Genomic DNA, 21,624 nt, shown 5'->3' on the forward strand with positions numbered 1-21,624 from the left:
AAGCTGGCTGATGGCGACACAGATATTTACATTTATTATTCCTTATGCCTCACATATACGTGGCTGTGTATTTCTGCAGTATGAAATACTTAATTTTTAAAAAGACTGAAAATGTGAAGGACTTTAAAAACAAAGATGGGCATTTATGTATAGCAATAAAAATAATGTAAAAAAAAAAAAAGGATCCCCCCAATTCCTTATCTTTCATTGTCCTATGGAATCAGTATTAATCTAAAAGGGCCTTAACAAGCAGAGTCTTTAACTGCTTTGACACAAAAATCTGAACATCTGCTTTCCCGGTACTCTAAGTTAGAAAAAAGTAAATAAGCTAGCCATTCATTTCTGATTCTTCATCTCTCATCCATACTTAGATTTTTCTTTAGATGTCTTTGGACTTCTGCTTCGGTCTATCTTTTTACTCCTTTCTCTTCCATAAGAATCAGTTTGGTTCTTGGGTTTGTGACTATACTATAGTGACCACCCCTTTCTCCAGATCAGCTGCGACTTCGGTTCTGAGTTTGGTCTCTCTTTTCACTCCTTTCTCCCAACAGCTTCCTTCTTCTTCAGAGTGACCAAACCTCACCTCTCTGTACAAATCCTGGTTAGTATTTTTGACTGGCATGTAGTCCTCATCTTCTTTCTATTTAAAGCAGTGCCAGGTCTTCCTCTTGTGTTTTTCACTTGTGTGTGAGTGACTTGACTTTGAGTCTTCAGGCTCCTCATCTAGTATTGGATATTTTGCATCTGCTTTGGGTTTTACTTTATCTTTCAGAACCAAATTAGAGTGTTTATCCTCTTCCTTTTCATATGCCTTAAAATCACTTTTTTTTTTTTTTTTGACAGGCAGAGTTAGACAGTGAGAGAGACAAGAGAGAGATCTTCCTTCCGTTGATTCACCCCCCAAAAGGCTGCTACGGCCGGCGCTGCGCCGATCCAAAGCCAGGATCCAGGTGCTTCCTCCTGGTCTCCCATGCAAATGCAGGGGCCCAAGCACTTGGGCCATCCTCTACCGCCTTTCCGGGCCACAGCAGAGAGCTGGACTGGAAGAAGAGAACCGGGACAGAACCGGCGCCCCAACCAGAACTACAACCCAGAGTACTGGCGCCATAGGCGGAGGATTAGCCTAGTAAGCCACGGCGCCAGCCAAAATCACTTTAAAAAAAAAAAAAAAATTCTCTTTCAGTGCTGCATCTTTTCCCGGCTTAGGAATTAAGGTGATGCTGGCTTCATAGAAAGAATTTGGGAGGATTCCCTCTTCTTCAATTGTTCTGAATAGTTTGAGAAGAATTGGAGTTAGTTCTTCTTTAAATGTCTGGTAGAATTCAGCAGTGAATCCATCTGGTCCTGGGCTTTTCTTTGTTGGGAGGGCCTTTATTACTGTTTCAATTTCTGTCTCAGTTATGGGTCTGTTTAGGTTTTCGATGTCTTCCTGGTTCAATTTAGGTAGGTTGCATGTGTCCAGGAATCTATCCATTTCTGATAGGTTTCCCTGTTTGCTGGCATACAAGTCCTTGTAGTAATTTCTGATGATTCTTTTTATTTCTGTGGTGTCTGTTGTTACGTTTCCTTTTTCATCTCTGATTTTATTGATTTGGGTCTTTTCTCTTCTTTTTTTAGTTAGTTGGGCCAATGGGGTGTCAATTTTGTTTATTTTTTCAAAAAACCAGCTCCTCGTTTGGCTGATTTTTTGTAATGTTTTTCTTGATTCAATCCTGTTGATTTCTTCTCTGATTTTAATTATTTCTCTTCTCCTACTAGATTTGGGTCTGGTTTGCTGTAGGTTTTCTAGATCCTTGAGGTGAATAGAAAGCTCATCTATTTGGTGCCTTTCCAATTTCTTGATGTAGGCACCTATTGATATAAACTTTCCTCTTAACACTGCTTTTGCTGTGTCCCATAAGTTTTGGTATGTTGTGCTGTTATCCTCATTTACTTCCAGAAAGTTTTTGATTTCTCTTTTGATTTCTTCTATGACCCATTGTTCATTCAGGAGCATGTTGTTCAATCTCCATGTGTTTGCGTATGCTCTAGGGATTCCTGAGTTGTTCATTTCCAACTTCATTCCTTTATGGTCTGAGAAGCTGCATGGTATGATTCTAATTCTTTTGAATTTGCTGAGACTTGCTTTATGGCCTAGTATGTGGTCAATCCTAGAGAAGGTTCCATGTACTGCTGAGAAGAATGTATAATCTTTAGCTGTAGGATTGAAAGTTCTGTATATATCTGTTAGATCCATTTGGGCTATAGTGTCGTTTAAATCTACTGTATCCTTGTTGATCTTCTGTCCTATTGATCTGTCTATTTCTGAGAGTGGAGTATTGAAGTCCCCCAGTACTATTGTATTGGGGTCTAAGTCTCCCTTTAAGTCCATTAACAAATCTTTTAGATAAACCGGTGCCCTGTAGTTAGGTGCATATACATTGATAATTGTTATATCTTCCTGTTGAATTGATCCCTTAATCATTATGTAGTGTCCCTCTTTGTCTCTCTTAATGGTTTTTGTGGTAAAGTTTATGGTGTCTGATATTAAGATGGCTACGCCTGCTCTTTTTTCATTTCTGTTGGCATGGTATATCTTTTTCCAGCCTTTCACTTTCAGTCTGTATGGATCTTTGTTGGAAAGATGTGTTTCTTGTAAGCAGCAAATAGATGGGTTTTGTTTTTTAACCCAATCAGCCAAACGGTGTCTTTTAACTGGACAGTTCAGGCCATTCACGTTCAATGTGACTAATGATAAGTGGTAACTTTGCCCTGCCATTTGCCAAAGATAAGTTCTAATATATGCTTTGAATTCCCTGTGATCTTTTGCTGTGAGCTTTCCTTCCTTGGTTTCCTTCCTTTACCTTCTTTCATATTGATGACCGTGTTTCTTTGTTTCTGTGTGTAACACATCTTTAAGCATCTTTTGTAGGGCTGGACGAGTGGCAACAAATTCTTTCAATTTCTGTTTGTTATGAAAAGTCTTTATTTCACCTTCATTCACAAATGATAGCTTTGCAGGATATAATATTCTGGGCTGGCAGTTGTTCTCTCTTAGTACCTGGGCTATATCTTGCCATTCCCTCCTAGCTTGTAGAGTTTCTGATGAGAAGTCAGCTGTGAGTCTGATTGGAGATCCTCTGAGAGTAATCTGACGTTTCTCTCTTGCACATTTTAGGATCTTTTCTTTATGTTTCACTGTGGAGAGTTTAATTACAACGTGCCGTGGTGAGGGTCTCTTTTGGTCGTGTTTATTAGGGGTTCTGTGAGCTTCCTGTACTAGGATTTCTCTGTCCTTCTCCAAACCTGGGAAATTTTCTGCTAATATCTCACTAAAAAGGCCTTCTAATCCTTTCTCCCTCTCCATGCCTTCAGGAACTCCTAGAACCCGAATGTTGGGTTTTTTAATAGTATCCTGAAGATTCCCGACAATATGTTTCAGATTTCTAATTTCCTCTTCTTTTCTTTGGTCTGACTGTATCCTTTCCTGTTCTCTGTCTTCTAAGTCCGAAATTCTCTCTTCTGCTTCTCCTATTCTGTTTGTAAGGCTCTCTATTGTGTTTTTCATTTGATCTATTGAATTCTTCACTTCAGTCACTATCCCAGTTTCCTGTTGTACTAGTTGTTTCGTTTCATTTTGATTCCTCCTTAATATTTCATTTTCACGAGAGAGATTTTCTATCTTGTCCATTAAGGATTTCTGTAGTTCAAGAATTTGTTTTTGAGAACTTCTTAATGTTCTTATCAATTTTTTGAGATCTGCTTCTTGCATTTCTTCTATGTCATCATCCTCATAATCTTGAATTGGGGTGTCTTTTTCATTTGAGGGCTTCATGGTGACTTCCTTGTTTTTATTACCTTGGTTTTTGCGTTTGTTATTTGTCATATTGGAGATATTTGGTTTCTTCACTGTGGTGCTTTTTCTTGTTATACTATGACTCTAGATTAAGTGGACTATCTGTTTTTGATGGAGCCTTAGGGCTTGAGATGGGTGTGGCCTGAGAGCTCTGTTTGGTGTGCCAAAGGTGACACTCCCAGGTTAGGCGTGGTAAACCTCTCTCTCTCTCTCTCTCTTTTTTTTGATTCAAAAGGGAAGTTATTCTGCACAGCTGAACAAAGTTGGAGGTAGTTAGCAGGCAAATGATATACCCAAGGAGCCAGGGATCAGAAGCTCTTTCCCAAGGACCACACAGGGAATCTGTTCGGCCCTTAGAGTGGGCTCAAATTCTCCTTCAGTCTCCCACTGGGTTGCCAAAGTTACGGAATTGTAGCGTCTCTGGAGAGTGCTCACGTGAATTCCGTGAGTTCTCTCCCCCACCGTCTCTTTTTTCACAGTCTCAGTTCAGTAGCACCATAAATTTACTAAGTCCTAATCTCCTGTTAATTCGCCCCACCCAGAGTCAGGTTTTACTGCTAGGCTCAGGGCCGGTGCAGACCTGAGGTCGCTCTGCTTATGACGTATGTCCAAGATGGCGCCTGCTCTTTGTCTTGCTCGCCCTTGAGAGGTGAGCGGAGAGAGAGAAACCCGTGTCCATACCAGTCACCTTTTTTTTTTCCCTCTCTCTCTCTTCCAGTTAGCTTGGTGAAGTCCCCCCCGCCCCGGGGGTCGTTCCCTCTAGTCTCCTCTCTCCGCTTGCCTGCCGGTGTCTCGGGTTATTGAGGTTCGGCTCACCTCGCGTTCCAGCGCTGGTGTGTTGAGTCTGCCGCTGATGTCCCGAACTGTGGGCTCCCACGCTCTCCACGCAGGTCTGCTCCCCTTCCAGCGCCGATGTGTGGACTCGGAGCCCTGGACTTCCCAAGTCTCCCTGCTGTTGCACTCCCCTTCGAGCACTTGCGCGCAGACCCTGCAGCTTGCGCAGCTCAGTCCCGCGGCTCGGCTTCCGCGGCTCAGTCCCGCGGCTCGGTCCTGCGGTTCGGCTTTCGCGCGCGGTGGGCGACCTTGTTCTCCCAGTAGGTCCTCCGATTCACGCCCACTGGATCCAGAAGAGTTGTGTCTGCAATATTTTCCTGGTTCTTTTTTCTGAGGCTACCGTAACTCCCCTTTTATTAAACTAAATTTTCCCGGACTATCGGTGCGCGCCCTCACTATTCCGCCATCTTGGCTCCGCCCCCCCTCCCAAATTCTTTCTATGAAGCCAGCATCACCTTAATTCCTAAGCCGGGAAAAGATGCAGCACTGAAAGAGAATTACAGACCAATATCCCTGATGAACATAGATGCAAAAATCCTCAATAAAATTCTCGCCAATAGAATGCAACAACACATCAGAAAGATCATCCACCCAGACCAAGTGGGATTTATCCCTGGTATTCGGGGATGGTTTAATGTGCGCAAGACAATCAATGTGATACACCACATTAACAGACTGCAGAAGAAAAACCATATGATTCTCTCAATAGATGCCGAGAAAGCATTTGATAAAATTCAACACCCGTTCATGATGAAAACTCTAAGCAAACTGGGTTTGGAAGGAACATTCCTCAATACAATCAAAGCAATCTATGAAAAACCCACAGCCAACATCCTATTGAATGGGGAAAAGTTGGAAGCATTTCCACTGAGATCTGGGACCAGACAGGGATGTCCACTCTCACCACTGCTATTCAATATAGTTCTGGAGGTTCTAGCCAGAGCTATTAGGCAAGAAAAAGAAATTAAAGGGATACAAATTGGGAAGGAAGAACTCAAACTATCCCTCTTTGCAGATGACATGATTCTTTATTTAGGGGACCCAAAGAACTCTACCAAGAGACTATTGGAACTCATAGAAGAGTTTGGCAAAGTAGCAGGGTATAAAATCAATGCACAAAAATCAACAGCCTTTGTATACACAGACAATGCCATGGCTGAGGAAGAAATTCTAGGATCAATCCCATTCACAATAGCTACAAAAACAATCAAATACCTTGGAATAAACTTAACCAAGGACGTTAAAGATCTCTACGATGAAAATTACAAAACCTTAAAGAAAGAAATAGAAGAGGATACCAAGAAATGGAAAAATCTTCCATGCTCATGGTTTGGAAGAATCAATATCATCAAAATGTCCATTCTCCCAAAAGCAATTTATAGATTCAATGCAATACCAATCAAGATACCGAAGACCTTCTTCTCAGATCTAGAAAAAATGGTGCTGAAATTCATATGGAGGCACAAGAGACCTCGAATAGCTAAAGCAATCTTGTACAACAAAAACAAAGCCGGAGGCATCACAATACCAGATTTCAGGACATACTACAGGGCAGTTGTAATCAAAACAGCATGGTACTGGTACAGAAACAGAAGGATAGACCAATGGAACAGAATTGAAATACCAGAAATCAACCCAAACATCTACAGCCAACTTATATTTGATCAAGGATCTAAAACTAATTCCTTGAGCAAGGACAGTCTATTCAATAAATGGTGCTGGGAAAATTGGATTTCCACGTGCAGAAGCATGAAGCAAGACCCCTACCTTACACCTTACACAAAAATCCACTCAACATGGATTAAAGACCTAAATCTACGACCTGACACCATCAAGTTACTAGAGAACATTGGAGAAACCCTTCAAGATATTGGCACAGGCAAAGAATTTCTGGAAAAGACCCGGGAGGCACAGGCAGTCAAAGCCAAAATTAACTATTGGGATTGCATCAAATTGAGAAGTTTCTGTACTGCAAAAGAAACAGTCAGGAGAGTGAAGAGACAACCGTCAGAAAGGGAAAAAATATTTGCAAACTATGCAACAGATAAAGGGTTAATAACCAGAATCTACAAAGAGATCAAGAAACTCCACAAAAACAAAACCAACAACCCAATTAAGAGATGGGCCAAGGACCTCAATAGACATTTTTCAAAAGAGGAAATTCAAATGGCCAACAGGCACATGAAAAAATGTTCAAGGTCATTAGCAATCAGAGAAATGCAAATCAAAACCACAATGAGGTTCCACCTCACCCCGGTTAGAATGGCTCACATTCAGAAATCTACCAACAACAGATGCTGGCGAGGATGTGGGGAAAAAGGGACACTAACCCACTGTTGGTGGGAATGCAAACTGGTTAAGCCACTATGGAAGTCAGTCTGGAGATTCCTCAGAAACCTGAATATAACCCTACCGTTCGACCCAGCCATCCCACTCCTTGGAATTTACCCAAAGGAATTTAAATTGGCAAACAAAAAAGCGGTCTGCAGCCTAATGTTTATTGCAGCACAATTCACAATAGCTAAGACCTGGAACCAACCTAAATGCCCATCAACGGTAGACTGGATAAAGAAATTATGGGATATGTACTCTTTAGAATACTATACAGCAGTAAGAAACAACGAAATCCAGTCATTTGCAACAAAATGGAGGAATCTGGAACACATCATGCTGAGTGAAATAAGCCAGTCCCAAAGGGACAAATACCATATGTTCTCCCTGATCGGTGACAACTGACTGAACACCAAAAAGGAAACTTGTTGAAGTGAAAGGGACACTATGGGAAACGGTGACTTGATCAGCATAGCCCTGACTGTTAATGAACAACTTAATATATTATCCCTCTTAGTAGTTTTTTTGTCTGTTCTACTTAATATGACTGATTCAATTCTGTAATTAATACACAGTTATTCTTAAGTGTTGAAATTTAACTGAAATGTGATCCCTGTTAAACATAAGAGTAGGAATAAGAGAGGGAAGAGATATATAATTTGGGACATGCTCAAGCTGACTTGCCCCAAATGGTAGAGTTAGAAACATACCAGGGGACTCCAATTTAATCCCATCAAGGTGGCATGTACCAATGCCATCTCACTAGTCCAAGTGATCAATTTCAGTTCGCAATTGATCATAATGAAAGGACTAAGAGTCAAAGGGAGCACATAAGCAAGTCTAGTACCTGCTAACACTAACCGATAGAATAAATAAAGGGGAGAGTGATCCAACATGGGAAGTGAGATACTCAGCAGACTCATAGAATGGCAGATGCCCTAAATAGCACTCTGGCCTCAGAATCAGCCCTAAAGGCATTCAGATCTGGCTGAAAAGCCCATGAGAGTATTTCAGGCATGGAAAGCCAAGACACTCTGGCAAAAGATCTCTGTGAGTGAGATCTCAGTGGAAAGAACAGGTCTTCAAAGAAGGAGGTACCTTTCTCTGAAGGGAGGAGAGAACCTCCACTTTGACTATGACCTTGTCTAAACAAGATAAGAGTCGGAGAACTCAAGGGGCTTCCATAGCCTTGGAAACTCATGACTGGAGCATAGGGAGATTACTGATGCCATAGACAGGAGTGTCAATTGGTAAAGTCAACAACAGGAGTCACTGTGCACTTACTCCTCATGTAGGATCTCTGTCCTTAATGTGCTGTGCATTGAGATTTAATGCTATAACGAGTACTCAAATAATATATTTCACTTTGTGTTTCTATGGGGGTGCAAACTGTTGAAATCTTTACTTAATGTATACTAAACTGATCCTCTGTAAAAAAAAAAAAAAAAGAAAAGAAAAGAAAAGAAACTATCAACTCGCAACTTGACTCTCACTGGGATTAAACATGACAATAGGTCTGATCTGATTTCATCATCATTAAAAAAATCATCTATTATTTTTCACTTTATGTTTCTGTGTGGGAGCAAACTGTTGAAATCCTTACTTAATGTATACTAAGCTGATCTTCTGTATATTAAGATAATCGAAAATGAATCTTGATGTGAATGGAAGGGGAGAGGGAGTGGGAAAGGGGAGGGTTGTGGGTGGGAGGGACGGTATGGGGGGGAAGCCATAGTAATCCATTATTCGTACTTTGGAAACGTATATTCATTAAATAAAAGTTAAAAAATAAATAAATAAATAAATAAATAAATAAAAAGATTTATTTATTTATTTGAAAGTCAGTTACACAGAAGAGGCAGAGAGAGAGAGAGAGAGAGAGAGAGAGGTCTTCCATCCACTGGTTCACTCCCCATTTGGCCATAACGGCCAGAGCTGCACCAATCTGAAGCCAGGAGCCTGGAGCTCCTTCCAGGTCTCCCATATGGGTGCAAGAGCCGAAAGACTTGGGCCATCTTGTACTGCTTTCCCAGGCCACAGCAGAGAGCTGGATTGGAAGTAGAGAAGCCAGGTCTCAAACCGCCACTACAGGCGGCGGCTTTACGCGCTATGCCACAGCGCCGGCCCCTGAAATCACTCTTGGTGTGATTTCCCACCCTATCCACTTAATCTTTGCAACAGACTGGCTAAAATCCATGTGTATTCTTCTGTCATCTATGAGTACATTGTCCATTTTAAAGAGTGCTTTCTCACAATCTTCTTTTTCAAATTCAATAAAAGCATAACAGAGGAACTTTCCTGTCTTTCAAAGCCAGATAACCTCACAAGTTCTTATTGGCCCAAATCTTGAGAATATTATTTCCAGATCCTCATCTATGGTCACTGGATTCAATTTACAAACATACAACACATTTTCTGGAGGTTTAATATCTGTATCAGGTTGGTCTCCTACCATCTCTAGAAGAATAGCCTGAGTTTTGGCCTCTTTTTCTGCCTTTATTTCTTCTACTTCTTCAGCTAATCTTCCTTTAAAATCATCAATCCCTTCATCTGCTCCTATTCAACCACTATCTAACTGTTCCCTTGTGGGTTCTGGTGATTGATCAGGAATAAATCAGGGGGGAGTCATCAAATGGATCGTCTAAAAGCACTGTTTGATTTATCCGGATATCTTGATATGGTGCAAAGTCCCTGTCAGTAAAGACCTCATTAATTTTCTTAACTATCCATGCCCTCCGTCACCTTGCTAAACCCTGTATGAACATCATCAAGGTAATCTAAGTTTTCTCCTGTAGTAATCAGAAACGAAGATCCATGCTGATCCCTGCCATTGTTCATCATGGACTCAGTGCCTTTCCTCTGGTGTCTAATTCTTGCCACTTTTTCCACCTCAAAAAAGCTTGCTTGATCACCATACGGTTGACTAAAAATAGACTCTCCTCCACGACCAGTGCCTGTAGGATCACCAGTTTGTATGATAGAACCCCCTGTACATTGTGAATAAGGCAATAATTTGTTTTGCACAACTTCAAGAAATTCAAGCAGGCTGTTGGAGAATCTTGAACATTAGGTTTCAGTTGTTTCTGTGTGCATTTCTGGGCCTTTCGAGCATCATTTGTGGTTGTTCCTCTCACTAGTAAAGAAAGCCACGAAAGCTAAGGCAGTGCATAGGCAGCCCACAGCACACAGCCGCACACAGCCGAGGCCAACGATTGATAGCGCGCACCCTCCGCTCTACCCGCAGGCACGAGATACCGGGCCCAAGTCGATCCTCCTCACCAAAACCTTTCTAAGCAAAGCCGGCAAACACATCAGCCCGGTCGCAGGCACAGGCAGCCCGGCCCGGGACTGTGCTGAGAGGGGAAAGCGGGCAAGCGAGCTCAGCGGTCCCCGCGAGAGGGCAGCGGGGCGCGGGCCTCACCGCACTACCCCTCCTCGGTGAATCGGTCGATGACCACGCCGCCCGGAGTGGTCTCCAGCCGAACCGCCAAGGCGCCGGCTCCGCCTCTGCAACGGCCCAGGCGGGTGATAGGCGGGTGATAGCCGCAGCCCATCCGCTTCTACGCCACGCGTCACCCTCCGTGCGACGCCTTGATAATTTCAAAGACAGTAAAGTGTGAAATGGGCAGTTTCTAAAGCCAGGCTTTGGAAGTTAAATGCCAATGTTGACACTTATTAGCTATGTCAGCTTACATAATCTGCTCCACGCCATTGTTCCTCTTCTGTAAAATACAAATAATAATTGTATGTATCGCAGAGAAATTCTGTGAGATTAACTGAGTTAAAACATGTATAGTTTAGACCATTGCCTCAAAACTCTATAAGAACTGAGAGTATGCCAGCATTATTTTCAGAGTTCAATAAGGTCTTTTAAAATCCTTGTCAATTATTTGAGATCACACTAAGCCACTTTTTTCCTCTCTAATCACAGTCTGTGGCATATATGCTAGCTAGATTCATTGCATTTATTTAATTTCTCAGCAAGGCATCAACCAGTGTTTCTGTAGAATTGGAAAACATCACTGTTTTTTGGCCTGAACACCAAAGTAGGTAGTTTGTATATAGAAGCCATGTTATCCCAAAAAAATCACCAGCACTTCCTCTGGTCCACATCTTAACTGCTAATGTGTTTAACTGAATTTTCAGTGTAATTGATTTTTAGGATTAGACGTCATCATGATGATCATTTTCATTATTGTCTATTGAAAATGTTCCCTCTTTCTCTGACTACTGTGAATACAAATGTCTGCCACACAACAAGCTCAGTAGTTGTGATAACCAAATTATAAACTAGGCAAGATATTGGCAGTGCTTCATGGATTAGGGAATCAGGTGACTACTCCTCATTTACCTGGGTGACTACGTGTTTTCCTTTCACACATCCATCCACTCCATATGGCCCCACTACCTGACCTAATGCTCCAAGTTTCTAGTTCTTACTTTACTAGGGTAAAAATGGTTCTAGTCCCGGTCGGGGCGCCAGATTCTGTCCCGGTTGCCCCTCTTCCAGGCCAGCTCTCTGCTGTGGCCAGGGAGTGCAGTGGAGGATGGCCCAAGTGCTTGGGCCCTGCACCCCGTGGGAGACCAGGAGAAGCACCTGGCTCCTGCCTTTGGATCAGCGCAGTGCGCCGGCCACAGCGCGCCAGCCATGGCGGCCATTGGAGGGTGAACCAATGGCAAAGGAAGACCTTTCTCTCTGACTCTCTCTCTCACTGCCCACTCTGTCAAAATATATATATATATATATATATACCACACAGGATACCCACAACCCATATCAGAATGCCTGAGTTGCAATCTCAGCTCCTAATCCTGCTGATGTGCACCCTGGAGGGCAGCAGGTGATGGCTCAAGTACTTGGGTCCCTGGCACCCATGTTGGAGACTTGGATAGAGTTTTGAGCTCCTGGCTTCAGCCTGGCCCAATGCCAGCTGGTGTGAGCATTTGAGAAGTACACCAGTGGATACGAGTGCTTGCTCTCTCTGTCTCTGTGTGTTTCTCTTTCTCTTTGCCTCTCTAATAAATAAAAATGAGTACCAAAAGTAAATTGTTTTTAAAATCTAGGGGCTGAATTCTGTAACTGGAAGCTCGGTTGGAAGAAAAATCGAGGCTGCCCTTTCTTCCCTCTTTCCTAGGACTGGACCCTGCTTTTGTAACCTTTCACACTCTTGAATGGATCTCCTAATCTATATGATTTTTGATCCCTACCAGATAACTAATATGCCTCTTGGTCTGACCATGTAGATCCTGCACCTGCAATAATCTTTACAGAATTGGTAAAACTACCTTGATCTTGGTGACTTACTAATGTCGTTTTTCCAGAAAGCTCATATTGACTTGCTCTCCTCATCAATAGAAACACTGGTTTCCTGTGAGGTTTGGGATCAGGAAAATCCATCCCACTCATCTCGATGATTTGAAACTTCCATTGTTTTGCCAGTGTGAGGTTTTCACTAGTCTAGACCTGGGTTGGCAGAGACTACAGTGAGCAGAGTTTTAATCCTCTAAGCAAGGAAGGCAGGGAGTGACAAACTACGCATTTCTATTTTCTCACACATAAAATTCATTGTGTTTTAAGCACTAATCAACTCTTAATTATCCACAGTAATGGAAGGATATAATGACATGTTTCTATATAACATTGTCCTAAAGCACACATGCTCTAGAGCATAATGATTTTCCCCAACAGCAGATTCATTTTGCTCGTTATGCTGTGCTTGTAATTTTATTAAAAAATGATTCTGCTTTCCCAGAGCCCTTTGCCTTATGATTATAGTAGGAAGCATCACAAAGGCCTTCTTGGTGGCAGGGGCCACTCAGTCTTGGATTTGATAATTTAGATTAGATGCTTACTATTGAAAAACTCCATACATCTGTTGTAGACTCTGTCACTGTGGCTGCTTTCAATGCCATGTAACAAGATCATATAGTGGGATTAGGGATAGAAGTGGGGTGCAATTTGGACTGAGGCATTGAACATGTGAATAATTAAGCTCATCAAAAACAAATAGGTGGGGGCCGGCGCCGTGGCTCACTTGGTTAATCCTCCACCTGCGGCGCTAGCATCCCATATAGGCACCGGGTTCTAGTCCCGGTTGCTCCTCTTCCAGTCCAGCTCTCTGCTGTGGCCCGGGAGTGCAGTGGAGGATGGCCCAAGTGCTTGGGCCCTGCACCCACATGGGAGACCAGGAGGAAGCACCTGGCTCCTGGCTTCAGATCAGCGAGCTGGCTGTTGCAGCCATTTGGGGGATGAACCAACGGAGGGAAGACCTTTCTTTCTGTCTCTCTCACTCACTGTCTATAACTCTACCAGTCAAATAAAAAATAAAAAACAAATAGGTGAAGAACAATAGGCAAAAATGCAAAACATGAGAGAATATATTAATTCAATGACAATCTGTTACAATGCCTTCAGGCTAGGCATTCCAATGTTGTTTACTTTATCATGAAAATTGTTTTAAAATAGTTAAAAGTTAGAAAGAGACAGGAGAAGGAAAGAGGACATAAAAGGAAGGGGAGAGAGGAGTAAAATTCCTGTTTACAGGGGGTATTGTTCACATCAAAGGGGCTGGCAATTTATTTGCAATTAGCTCCTTTATGTAGCCCTTTATGGAAGATACAATCAACTTTCTCATTCTACAGATAGGCAAGAGAGGCTCAAATTGGGAAACTTATATTGGAATACAAGATAATCAGATTTCAACATCAATATTATTACCTACTCTTTATTTTTATTACCTTTTAAAGAAAAAAAAAAGCAGTGGCATTAAGCCTAATTTTAATAGAACAACATCCAAGAAGAAAAAAAAATCTTACAATCAATGAGCCCTTTTAAACTTGGGTAAAAGATAATTTGGGTGCTAGTGGAAACCAAAGATAAAAAGAGGAGACCATATTTAATTTTTTTTTTAAACAGGCAGAGTGGATAGTGAGAGAGAGAGACAGAGAGAAAGGTCTTCCTTTTGCCGTTGGTTCACCCTCCAATGGCCGCCACGGCTGGCGCGCTGCGGCCAGCGCACCGCACTGATCCAAAGGCAGAAGCCAGGTGCTTATCCTGGTCTCCCATGGGGTGCAGGGCCCAAGCACTTAGGCCATCCTCCACTGCCTTCCCGGGCCACAGCAGAGAGCTGGCCTGGAAGAGGGACAACCGGGAAAGTATCCGGCGCCCCGACCGGGACTAGAACCCAGTGTGCCGGAGCCGCTAGGTGGAGGATTAGCCTAGTGAGCCACGATGCCGGCCCATATTTAAATTTCTAACTCCATTTCTAATGCCCTATCTTGGTTAACAGCAGGTCCAAGCAGTTTGAGTTTTTAAGAAGTGTATCTGCTTGATTGACATGGAAGTGAACTACTTCTGAGGAAAGACTATATGATAGAAAAGAAGTCTTTGAGAGCCTAGAAAAGGAAAAAGTATTAGCTACTATCCTAGAGGCAAAAGCAGAAACTTTCATGAGCCAATCACCAGAGATATGTGATGTGTTAGTTTTGTTGATTCTTATCACAGCATAAGAACAATATCCCTCAAACTCTTCAGGTATCTGTATGATTCACATTTCTGTCATATTGCACACATCTAGGGGATACCTTTCCTATTTTATTCTGTGGATTCCACAAGCTTTTTTTTTAAGATTTATTTATTTATTTGAAAGTCAGAGCTATGGAGAAGGAGAGGCAGAGAGAGAGAGAGAGAGAGAGAGAGAGAGAGGTCTTCCATCCACTGGTTCACTCCCCAATTGGCTGCAACGGCCGGAGCTGGGCTGAAGGCAGGAGCCAGACGCTTCCTCCGGATCTTTCCAGGTGGGTACAGGGGCTCAAGAACTTGGGCCACCTTCTACTGCTTTCCCAGGCCATAAAAGAGAGCTGGATTAGAAGTGGAACAGCCAGGACTAAAAATGGCGCCCATATGGGATGCCTGCACTGCAGGCGGTGGCTTTACCCTCTACACCACAGCGCCAGCCCCAACACAAGCATCTTTTGATAACCAATTCTACCTTATAATAACATTAATACAGACAATGTAGTACCTGGAACTGTCCAGTAAGAACATATGATGGGGTCCAGGATTTGGGGCAGCTATTAAGATGCCACTAAGGGATGCCCACATCCCATGTCTGAGTGTCTGGGTGGAGTTCCTACTCCTCCACTTCCATCCAGCTTCCAGCTAATGCTCATCTTGGGGTGGTTCAAGTACTTGGGTCTCTACCACCCATGAAGGAGATCTGGAATGAGTCCAGGCTGTTGGCATGAACCTCACAGCCCTGGTTGCCACAGGTTTTTGAGGAGTGAGGCAGCAGATGCAAGATTTATCTTGTCTGTCTCTCTCTCTCTCTGCCTTTCAAAACATGAAAAAAAAAAAGAAACACAAATTTTAAAGAAAAAATAAAATGGTCATTAATTTTAATGACACAAGGAGCCGGCATGGTGGTATGGCAGGTAAAGCTGTGGCCTGTGACACAGACAACCCATGTGGACACTGGTTTGAGTAGACAGTTAGATATTATAAAAGTGAAATACTCAGACGATATTATTATTATTTTGCCCATATCAGAGTTTTATTCAACCCATAATGAAAGAACCAGCTGAAAGACATTATCTCGGCCAGCGCCGTGGCTCACTAGGTTAATCCTCCACCTGTGGCACCCGTACTCCAGGTTCTAGTCCCAGCTGGGGCGCCGGTTCTGTCCAGTTGCTCCTCTTCCAGTCTAGCTCTCTGCTGTGGCCTGGGAGTGCAGTGGAGGATGGCCCAAGTGCTTGGGCCCTGCACCCGCATGGGAGACCAGAAGTACCTGGTTCCTGGCTTTGGATCGGCACCGCGCATCGGCAATAGCGGCCATTTGGGGAGTGAACCAACGGAGGGAAGACCTTTCTCTCTGTCTCTCTCTCTCACTAACTCTGCCTATCAAAAAAAATGACATTATTTCTAGTCCCATCAGTATATGAACAGATATTTATAGTCTGCTAGAAAAGAAATGCTGAAAAACAGTTGGTAAATTAGACATAAAATTGGTCAGTGTCCTTCAAGACAGTGAAATTGTATCCTTTAAGGTTATCTTCTCTACCAGGAAGAAGATACAGAAGTAGAAAAGAGGCTGGGAGAGTGACATCTCAAGACAGGAGAAATCGGCACCAGATGTACCTTTCCAAATACCCTGTGTGCCCTTTAAACATGTGGATTTCTCTCAAGGACACCTACAACCCTCTTTTGCCTTTGTTCTCTCCAATCAAATAGTCACTATATTTTACATGGTTTTCAGCATCATTTTTTTTTCCCTTTCCTCTGCTACTAAACAATCTCAGTCACACAATGTCTTGTTATCAAAGTCAGTTAATCAAACGAAACTTCTCTGGAGTGTTTAAGATTCAGGAAAACTTCTCAAACCATTTTTTATCTCCACTATGATGTTGCTGAGTTAATGTCATGCAGACAAGTGGAAGTCTGAAAACTTGTGAATACTCTACTTTTTGAAGCAAAGCTTAGCCAGGTTTTACATTTTAAAAATCAAGTAAGGGCAGGCATTGTGGTGGGAATAAGAAAAAGATGAGGAAGAGGGGTTGGAGTGTACGTGGGAGGACAGGCACGGTGGGAAGAATCACCATGTTCCTAAAGTGGTAATTATGAAGTGTATGAAGTTTGGAACTACAAAGCTGCACACATTCCTATGTACTTTCTTCTAAGGTACAGTTAAAAACTTGCCATGGGACTCCGAATCTCCTTAAGCTGGGTGGTAAAAATACCATCATAAGAGTTAAATTAATCATATAAATAGGATTAAGTGTCTGGAAATAACAATAGATAGAATTAAAAAGGAGAATTTTCCAACATGGGAAGCAGTCTACACAGCAGACTCATACTATGACAATCGTTTTAAGCAGCTCTCTGACCTCAGAATCACCCTTAACGCATTCTTGGAAAGCCAAGACACTGTGGCAAAAAAAATGTACTACATGAAGGGCCTCAGTGGGTGAGACCCCAGTGGAAAGAAGTGGTCATCAAAGGATGTACTGTTCTCTGAAGGGAGGAGAGAACTTCCACTCTGCTTTTGGTTTTGTCTCAATACAGATGGAGTTTGTGGACTCAAAAGGCTTCTATAGCTTAGGTAACTCATGTCAAGTGCCTCAGGTGGTCACTGATGTCATACATAAGAGTGTTAATTGTTAAATTAAAAATAGGAGTCATTGTGCACTAACTTCCCATGCAGGACCTCTGTCCTCAATGAGTTGTATTATGAGAAACTGTAATACTTGTTCTCAAAGATTTATTTCATTGTAGTGTATTAAGTGGAAGATATAAACAGCCCTTGTCTCAACTGTTGAGGAACAGGTTTGTGTGTGTGTGCTTGTGTGTATGTGTGTACAAATTGTTGTAATCATTACTTAGTATAGAGTTGGTCTTCTGTGTATAAAGTTAATTGAAATGAATCTTAGTGGAGAATGGGACTGGGAATGGGAGAGGGAGGAGGAGGGGTAGGAGGTTAGGTATGGTGGGAAGAAGCACTATATTCCTAAAGTTGTACTTATGAAATACATGAAGTTTGTATTCCCTAAATAAAAGGTTTCTTTGGGGGGAAAAAAGACACCAAAGGTCTTTAATGTGTTGAAAGAAAGGAAAAGATAAAACAGTATACCATGGGTCAGCACAGTGCAGCAGTGGGTTAAGACACCACCTGTAGCACCAGCATGCCATATGGGTACTATTTCAAGTCCTAGCTGCTCTGTTTCTGTTCCAGCTCCCTGATAATGCACATGGGAAGGCAGCAGAGGATGGCCCAAGTTCTTGGGCCCCTGCACCCACATGGGAGACCCGAATGGAGTTCCAGGATACTGGATTAGGACTGCAGCCATTCCTCTCTCTTTCTGTAACTCTTTCAATACAAAAATAAATCTTTTTTAAAAAACCAGTATATCATCACATTTCAGAGTACTAGAAAATTATAGTCTTGTCTTTTTAAATTAGGGGGTTATCGGTCAATTATTATAGCATAAAGGAACCAAAATGCATTTGTGTTGACATCTCTCTTTAACCTTAAATCTAGCTGTCAAATACTACAGAGCTTTGAAGCTGTACATCTTCTTTAAAGAAGGTCATTTTTCTTATCTTATTTTTTCTTGAGAGGCTTAAATGTTTTTCTTTCACATCACTCATGGCATCTTAATCTATTTTCAGTTGCTATAACTCAATACCACAGAGAATAACTTATAAAGAATGGAGGTTCTGGATTCTGAAGGATGGGGAGTACAAGAGCACAGCACTGGCATCTGGTGCAGGCTTTCTTACAGTATCAAAACAAGGTGGAGGGCATCACATGGCAAGACAGAGCAAGCCAGCTAGCGTGGTTCTCTCTTCCTCTTCTTACAAAACTGCTAATGCCATACAGGAGCTCCTGCCCTCATGACCATGTCCAATCCCAATTACCTTCCAAATGCTCCCACTCCAAATTCCGTTAACATTTGAATTTGGAAATTAACTTTCTCACACATGAACTTTTGGGGGATGCATTCAAACCATAATACATGGACTACTGTGCTAGTCTAACTGGTCTCCTGGTGATATCAGAATTGACCCCCTAAAATTACATCAAAATGTGGCCCCTTAAAGTTCCCCAGAAGTCCCATCTGGGGTGCCACATATGTTATCAGAATTTGGGGTGCCATATGATATCACCATATGTTTATTACTAAATCCCCAATATTAATAAGTCCAAGTGGGTTCTTGCCTAATATTTAGAGAAGAATTCTAAATACCGGCATAAATGAATGAAGCAGCATGGTACATTTTAAGCTTTTATTCAGTGCGAAAGACGCATAGGAGAGTGAGGGTTTTATTAGAGAGAGAGATAAATCTGGGTTTATACCGAGTACCAGGAACCAGCCATGTGGAAGAGCATCTAGTCCAGGAAGCCTAGGATGGGTGGCCCAAAGGCCACGTACCCTGGAGGTGCAGGACTACAGCCAGCCCCCTCCTGGCAAGAGACCTGGGCAAGGAAGGGAGGAAAAAAAAAAAAAGGCAGACACACCCTGTCCCAGGCTTTTAATCCATTCTCAAAGGGGAGTGGTTAACTAACCTGACTGGCCGGTGGGCACTCAGGTGTGGCCAGGCAGGGGCATGAGGCCACACAGGGACGTGGTGAAGGTGTGGTCTTCCAGCTCACAAACTTAATCAATTTTAACCTGTATGCCTGCCTACTTCATTGGCACCCAGTTTTGCCTTTCCTCCCACCCTTACCCATTCTACCTCCTGTTACCATATTAATTTACCTGAATTGCTGCTTTAATTTAAATTGGTCTGAGATGTGGTACAGAATTCTATATTTTTAAGAGGGTCCATAGAAAGAAGCCCCTTGAAGCTTCCATGAATTCTTCTATAATTACTCTAACCACACGTTATTGTGAGGAGTCACATGGGTTGATGAGCAGCCAGGGTCATGGTTGCAGTGGAAATTTAGGGTGCATAGGTAAAAAACCATGGCTTGGGGCTGGCACTGTGGTGTAGCAGGTCAAGTTTTCACCTGCAGCACCGGCATCCCACATGGGCACCAGTTCTAGTCCTGGCTGCTCCACTCCTGATCCAGCTCTCTGCAATGGCCCAAGGACCCTGCACCCACGTGGGAGACCTGGAGGAAGCTCCAGGCTCATGGCTTTGGATCAGCCCAGCTCCAGCCATTGAGGTCATTTGGGGAATGAACCAGTGGATGCAAGACATCTCTCTCTCCCTCTCTCTCTCTCTGCCTTTCAAATAAATAAACAAATAAATCTAAAAAAACAAATCATGGCTCTATTCAAATCAGACTCTGCACTTACTTTGTGATTTCATCACCATTTATACCTATTGAAATCCTTAGCTATTCCTCAAAGTTAAATCAAAATGCCATGCCTTCCATGAAGTCTTCTATAATTACTCTAACCACATGTTATTGTGAGGAGTCAGATGGGTTAATGAGCAGCCAGGGTCATGGTCGCAGTGGAAATTTAGGGTGCAAAATGCTTTCTTCCCCCAAAAGTTAACTTTAGCAAGATCAAAAGTGCCTGCTCCACTTCCTTAGGAGTCTCCTAAGGAATAGCAAGGGAGTAGCAATTCCTTCTGAGCTTCCAGCTTACTGTAAAGCAAATTAGGTATCCCACCCTTCTGATGGCTCTTTTTGTTTTATCATGAGCAAGTCAGACAGGATAAAAGATTGCAAATCAGGTTTTTTGATGGGTTTTGTCTCCATCCTATAACTGAATGTCAGTCTGATTCCCAAGTTTTTTTTTTTTTTTTTTTTCTCAAAAATTGTGCTTAAAAACCCCACTACCACCAGCCCCTTTGGGTTTTGCCTCTCTTGGAGCCCCCCACTCCATGCTACCCTGGCTGGAGGTCTCTGATTTTAATAAATCTTGCTTTCTCTCTCTGCCTTGTCCACTTGGAAATTCTTCTTCCATGTGAGACAAAGAACCAGGGTAATATTTTTCTGCTGCCATTTCACCTGTAATACTATCACAGGCTTTCTCTAAATTTACATATATAATCTCTGGTTGTTATAATAGTCAATTATCATTTATGTAGGTCTTTACAGTTTTCAAAGTTCTCTCTCTTCTAATCTTTTTTGTACACTGTATAACAGAGGCCTTCTCATTCCCAGGTTATAGATGAGCAAATTCTGTGTCAGAGAGTGTATGTGAGTTTATTTTCCAGGGTCACACAGCTGGCCAATTTCAAAGCTGTAACCTGGGCCTAGGTCTCTAGACCCCAGTTAGCTTGTTGGAAATATTTAAAATAGTGACAGAATCAAATCTCCTCTCAACACTAGAGCACACAAAAGCAACCAGGGAGGGAACCTATCAAAACACACAGACATAAAAGTCGCAGCTTCAGATTCCAGTTTGCTCCAGCTGGGCAGGCCAAGACACATGGATTCTCATCAGACTCTGCCAGGCAATTTTTATGCAAGCAGTAAGAGGCCACATTTTGAAAAACATAGCCCTAGGTGATTATACACCATATGAAGGCTGCAGAGAAACCTCCAAAGGGCCATTATATCCATGTAAAATGATAATTCGAAAATAATAAAGAACTAATAATGGAAAAAAACATATTTTGGCCAGTATAGTTCCCAGCCCTTGTGCCCAAGAGTACTTTCTCTGGAACTGTGAAAGTTGCTTCTTCAAAGCCACATCGGTTGGTTTTCCAGATCATAAGATAGTGGGCTGGCCGAAGTCTGCTCCGCAGTCAGTGCAAATCTCCTCCCTCCCAGCTGTGACAGGTGTGCCTGCATGTATCCTTCCTCTGGGAAGCACGGAGGTAACAAGTATTTCTCATTTCAGAAGGGCTTTGGAGGAACTCGACTCAAAGTCTTCAAATCAAAATTTTCTCATGAAAAACTCTTTTTGACACTTTATTCAGTTACCAATGTTCTAAGGCCACCTGGCAAAATATCTCTGCCCAGAATAGAAAAGGACCACCTGCTTCCATGAGAAAAGGCTGCACTGTTTTAAAGATGATGCAATTCACAACCTTGAGAAGTCTTAAGAAGATAACACTATACTGCTACCAAGGATAGAAACTGCCATTTGCCATTTGGCATAAACTCTGTTCTGTAGGTTGAAGATGCTGACATATGCTGGCTTACAATGTATGACCTTTGTGTAGT

General features: G+C 42.5%; 1 pseudogene; it reads right to left on the reverse strand.

Moving 5' to 3' along the window:
• Window positions 1-216: 216 nt before the first annotated feature.
• LOC138847638 (peptidyl-prolyl cis-trans isomerase-like 4) lies at window positions 217-10,696 on the reverse strand (annotated as a pseudogene).
• Window positions 10,697-21,624: the final 10,928 nt, after the last annotated feature.

Source organism: Oryctolagus cuniculus, chromosome 1 (assembly GCF_964237555.1).
Source record: "Oryctolagus cuniculus chromosome 1, mOryCun1.1, whole genome shotgun sequence".
In the NCBI taxonomy this organism is placed as follows: domain Eukaryota; kingdom Metazoa; phylum Chordata; class Mammalia; order Lagomorpha; family Leporidae; genus Oryctolagus; species Oryctolagus cuniculus.